Source organism: Orycteropus afer, unplaced genomic scaffold (genome assembly GCF_000298275.1).
Source record: "Orycteropus afer afer isolate SDZICR_OR568_19922 unplaced genomic scaffold, OryAfe1.0 scaffold00879, whole genome shotgun sequence".
NCBI lineage: Eukaryota > Metazoa > Chordata > Mammalia > Tubulidentata > Orycteropodidae > Orycteropus > Orycteropus afer.
This window is the reverse complement of record NW_006922466.1, coordinates 129,318-135,762: the sequence shown is the minus strand read 5'-3', so window position 1 is coordinate 135,762 and position 6,445 is coordinate 129,318.

Below are 6,445 nucleotides of genomic sequence, written 5' to 3'. Positions count from 1 at the left end.
TCAAAGGCCTCAACTTTCCTTTGGTCTTCTTCATTCATTGATCAGCTTTCACATGCTGTGGTAATTGAAAATACCATGGCTTGGATTAGTTGCACTTTAGTCTTCAATGTGGTGTCTTTGTTTCTTAACATTTTATAGAGTTTTTTGCAGTAGATTTTCCCAGTTTAATATGAAGTCTGATTTCTTGACTGCTGCTTTCATGGGTTTAGATGGTGGATCCAAGTCAAATGAAATCCTTGGTGACTTCAATCATTTCTCTATTTATTATGATATTACTTATCAATCCAGTTGTGAGCATTTTTGTTTTCTTTAAATTGAGATGTAATCCATACTGAAGACTGTAGTCTTTGATTTTCATCAGTAAGTGCTTCAGGTCATCTTCACTTTCAGGAAGCTAGACTGTGTCATTTGCATATTACAGATTGTAATGAGTCTTTCTCCAATCTTGATGCCACTTTCTTCACATAGTTCTGCTTCTCAGATTATTTGTGTAGTACACAGATTGACAAAAGTATAGTGAAAGGATATAATCTTGACACACATGCTTCCTGATTCCCCTTGTTCTATTCAAATAATACCCTCTTTCTCTATGTATAGGTTCCTCAAGAACACAATAAAGTGTTCTGGAATTCCCCTTCTCCTCAATGCTATCCATAATGTATAATAATCCACACAGTTAAAAGCCTTAGCATATACAATGAAACACAGGCAAACGTCTTTCTGGTATTATTTTCTTGAAGCCAAGATCCATCTGACATCTGTAATGATATCCCTCACCCCATGTAATTTTTTGGAATTCAGCCTGAATCTCTGGCTGCAATCATTTTTTAATTACCTTCAGCAAAAATTTTCTTGTATGTGATATTGATGAAATTGTTCAATGACTCCCCCATTCTGTTGAAGTGCCTTTCTTGTGAATGGGCATAAATACCCATGTCTTCCAGTTAGTTGGCTGGATAGCTGTCTTCCAAAATTTTTGGAATGAATCAATAAGTGCCATCAGTGCTGCATTTGTTTGCTGAAACTTCTCAGTAAGGGTCCCATCAATTTCTGGAGTTTTTTTTTTTTTTTTGCCAATTCCTTCAGTGAAGCTTAGACTTCTTCCCTCAGTACTAGAAAGGCACAATACAGTATTGATTATATTCTACCTGAATTTAGACACAGTCTGAGAATATATTTGATGCATTGAACACCAATGATCAAAGACCAGAGTAGTTGTGGAATGATATTAACAATATTACACATGAAGAAAGCAAACATCAATAAAAAGGAAAGGAAGAAATGATCAAAATGGATGTCAGAAGAGACTGAAACTTATTTTGAATAAGAGAATAGCTAAAGCAAATGGAAAATATGATGAATTAAAGAGCTAATAAGAAGATTTAAAGGGAAACTTGAGAAAACAACCAAAAACAAACAAACAAAAAAACCTCACTATTATCTAGTAGAATCCAACTCATAGTAACCCCCTCCTTGGGTTTCCAAGGCAATATCACTACAGAAGTAGATTACCTAACCTTCCTTCTCAGGAGGGGCTGGTGGGTTTGAACCACCAACCTTCTGGCCAGCAGTCAAATGCCTTAGACACTATGCCACCAGAGCTCCGGCAAAAACAACAGAAAGTAGTATAATGAAATGTGCAAAGACATGAAATTAGAAAACCAAAATGGAAGAACATGCTGACATTTCTCAAGCTGAAAGGACTGAAAAAAAAAAAAAAATCAAGCTTTGAAATGTAATATTGAAAGATTCTTTGGACAAAATAGAACTCTGGGGGTGTAGTGCCTAAGGCGTTTGACTACTAACTTCTGGTAGTCCAAATCCCCAGCCACTACACGGAATGAAAATGAGGCAATCTAATTCCATAAAAATTTACCACCGCAGAAACCTAAAGGGTCACTATATGTTGGAGTTGACTCCATGATAATAAGTTTGGGTTTTGCTTATGGACAAAATATTAAAAAAAGGAGGAGTATCAAGAGAAGAAGGAAGGAATACATAAAGTCACTGTCCCAAGATGAATTGGATCAATCACATAATATCCAGAACAGACGGTTTTGAAGAAAGAAGTCAACATTTTACTGAAGAAATTGGTCAATAACAAGACTCTAGGAATTTGTGGAATACCCATTGACATGTTTCAAGAAACAGATGTAGTGGTAGAGTCACTAATTTGTTTATGTCAAGATACTTGGAAGACAGTCACCTGTTCAACTGACTGAAGGGCATCCATATTTGTGCCCATTCATATAATGGTGATCCAAAAGAACACAGACGTTATCAAACTATGCCACTATTGTCACACACAAGTAAAAGTTTGCTGAAAATAAGTCAAACCTGGTTGCAGCAATAAATTGATATTGAGCTTCCAGAAATTCAAGCTGGATACAGAACAGAGCATTGAACAAGGGACATCACTGATTTTTTTCAGATAGATCTTGGCTGAAAGCAAAGAATACCAGAAAGATATTTACCTGTGTTTCATTGACATCCAAAGTCATTACACTGTGTGGACCATAATAGATTATGGATAACATTGTGAAGAATAGGAATTCCAGAACATTTAATTGTGCTGATTAGCAATCTGTTCATAGACCAAGAGAGAGTCATTCAAACAGAACAAGAGGATATTGCAAAATTTAAAATCAGGAAGGGTGTACTTCATGATTGTGTGTTCTCACCAAACATGCAATCTGAATGTACAACAAATAATCCAAGAAGCTGGAGTTTATGAAGAGGAATGTAGCATCAGGATTGGAGGAAGACTCATAAATAATCTGCTATATTCAGATGACTGGGAGCTCTGGTAGTGTAGTGCCTAAGGTACTAGACTGCTAATCAGAAGGCTGGCAGTTCAAACCCACAAGCCACTCCTCGGAAGGAAGATGGGGCAATCTACTTTCGTAATCATACTGCCTCGGAAACCCAAGGAGGGGTCGCTATGAGTTCGATCCAACTTGACGGCAAATAGCAACAACAATTCAGATGACAAAACCCTGCTTGTTGAAAGTGAGGAAAATTTCAAGAACCTGAAGAAAACCAAAGACTACAGTCTTCAGTATGGATCCTACCTCAACATAAAGAAATCAAAAATCCTCACCATTGAACGAATAAGCAGCATCATGATAAATGGAGGGAAAACTAAAATTTTCAAAGATTTCATTTTACTTGGATCCCCAATAAATGGCCATAGAAGCTGAAATTAGGCAATACAACATCATATTACACTGGGAAAATCTGCTACAAAAGACCTTTTTCAAGTGTTAAAGAGCATAGATGTCACTTTGAAAAATAAGGTGTATCTGACCCATGATATTTTCAATAGCCTCAAATGCATGTGAAACCTGGACAATGAATAAGGAAGACCAAAGAAGAATTGATGCATTTGAATTGTGTTATTGGTGAGGCATACTGAAAATATGTACTGCAACAAGAAAGAACAAATCTGTCTTGGAAGTAGTACAGCCAGAATGTTTCTAAATGAGAATGGCCAGATTTGTTTCATATACTTTGGTCACATTGTCAGAGAGACCAGTCCCTGGAGAAGGATACCATGCTCAGTAAAGTAGAGGGTCAGAGAAAAAGGGGAAGACCCTCAATAAGATGTATTGACACAGTGACTACCACAATGAATTCAAGCATAACAAAGATTGCAAGGATAGTTCAGGGCGGGGCAGAGTTTTGTTCTGTTGTTCTTAGGGTCACTGTGAATCACAGCTGATGCAACAGCACCTAAAAACAACATACATATAAAATCACACACACACACATGCACACACACATACATATATATAGATTTATCAAGATGAACAATCTTGATAAATTATTTATCAAGATATACAATTCTATATGTATATATATATAACATTGGATATCTTGATATATTCATATATATATAAATGAATCATTTTATATGAAAATGGTGATCCAGGTATATTTTTATCTTTGTATATGGTAATTTATAAAGACATCAAGAAGCTTTGATGTGAGTCAATACATTTTATTGTTGATTTATTAAACTTAAATTTTTGGTAGCCAGAAGTTGATTTCTGGAATTTTTTTAATATATCTTGCTAAAAGTTAAAAGGTTTTTGCAGCTGACTCATAAAGGAGTTTTTGCTGAAATGAGTCAATCAGAAAAGTCAGCAGAACCAATAAAAAGAAAATTGGTTATAGTTGTGTAGAAAAACTGCCCTAAATCCCTGCTTAAAGTATTACTGAATCAATGTATTTATTATATTTTCTAATCTAATTCCTTACGCCTTTAAATCACCTTGGCTTCAAAATGGTATTCTGATTGAGAATAGTGAATTTCTTCATTGAAGGGGGAAAAAAAAAAAAAACATTTAGCTAAAAGTGGTTTATTTTTATAGGAATTTAAGGGAATAAACTACAAATTATATTATCTGATTAGTTTTATATTTCCACTGAAGTAAATCTTGCTCTCAAATCCTAGTACATCAGATGGTTTCAAGGCTTTGTTAAACAAGTAGCAGCTGGCAGTTGCCAAATGAACGTGTTGAATGAGTGTATTTTAGTAAAGTATGTACTATCTTTTTGACATGCATGTAATGACAACACAAATTGTTGTTGCTAGGTATCCTGGAGCAAAATGAACTACAATATAAGACAGAACACCCTGTTCATGTAATGAACATAAAATAGTATGTGTGAATTATATGAAAATTGCCTCAATTGGATGAGTGAATTTAGCTTTTGTCATATTTTACAAGTCATATTAGTCAAATATTTTTTTCTAAATCCTGTTAAAATAATAAAAAAAAGACACATCTACTAAATTTAGCTCTTGTCAACTAAATTTTCTCAAATTTTATTTAACACATCAGTCCTTTTTAATAAAGCACTAAGTGAAAAACTAATGGTAATAATTTTATTTTTCCCTACTACAAGTAAATAAATAAATTCATATAGATTTTTCCCATTATTTTTTATAATCCAGTTTTGAATACACAATTTATATTATGTAAAATTTTATATTACTTTTTTTTCTCAATAAAAGCTACTATCCAACCACTGATTTTCAATTGTGTTTTCTGCTCATATATAGTTGATTCTTGTGATTTTCAATTATTATGTTCCATAAAATTTCTGGCAACACTAGATTAGCCATACCATAATAGCCTTGTTCAATCTCAACTGAGCTTGTCTAGAATGATCACTTGAACAGCAAATGAACTATTAATATTTTTAGGGAATAGGCCCAGTTAGTAAATAAGGAATCTGCCAATAATGAGAATTGACTGTATATTGTAATGTCTTATCATTTAAAAACAATATTCATCACTATATATAGGCACTCAAGCTCTGGTAGCATAGTGCCTAAGGCACTTGACTACTAACCAGAAAGCTGGCGGTTCAAACCTACCAGCCACTCCTCAGAAGGAAGGTTGGGCAATCTACTTCCGTAGTGATACTGCCTTGGAAACCCAAGGTGGGGTCGCTATGAGTCGGGCCTGACTCGATGGCAAACAACAACACATATTATAGACACTCTGGTGGCACAATGGTTAAGGCATTGGACTGCTAACCCAAAAGTCAGCAGTTTGAACCTACCAGCCACTCTGTGGAAGAAAGATGAGGCAGTCTCTTTCCATAAAGATTTACAGCCTTGGAAATCCTATGGAGGTTGCAATGGCAGTGAGTTTGGTTTGACTTTTATTACCTTGGTTCCTATCTATCATTTCTCTGTTTGATCTTCCCCAGTGTTGTGTGGACTTACTTAAAAATTTCTGAATATTTAATTCTGTAGGAGAAAATAAACAGGATATATGAAATCCATAAAATTTGTTGGTAGATAGATAATGAATATTTCAGTAGTTTTTGAAATATAGATGAAATATAAAACGTTTTAAGTATGGATACTAACATTTGTGGCTTTGCAAAAATAAGTAAAATACATGGAACAAACAATAAAAGGTCTGGAAAAATATTCCTAATTTTAAAATGAGTGATAATAGTAATAAAGTTAATTTAGTATTTAAATACATTATAAATGAAATGAAAGAAAAGCAAAGTGTAAGGAAACTAAAATCAAAACCAAAACCAAACCAAATGCTGAATTCAACCACTGATTTTGAATTGTGTTTTCTGTTCATAATGTAGTTGATTCTTATCATTTTCAATACTTACATTCTACAAAATTCCTGGCAATACTAGATGGGCCATAACATCCCCTCCTTGGGTTTCTGAGGCAGTATCACTACAGAAGTAGATTGCCCAAACCACCAGCCTTCTGGTTAGCAATCAAATACCTTAGGCACTAGGCCACCAGAGCTCCTAAGGAAACTAAGGACACATAAAAAGTCCTACAGAAATATTAACTCTCAGGCAGAGAATTTGGTACTGAAAGACATAAATAATAAACAAGAGGGCTATGTTTCTGGAGCTGGTAATTCATTCAGCTTCAGGTTTTTTTTTTTTTTTT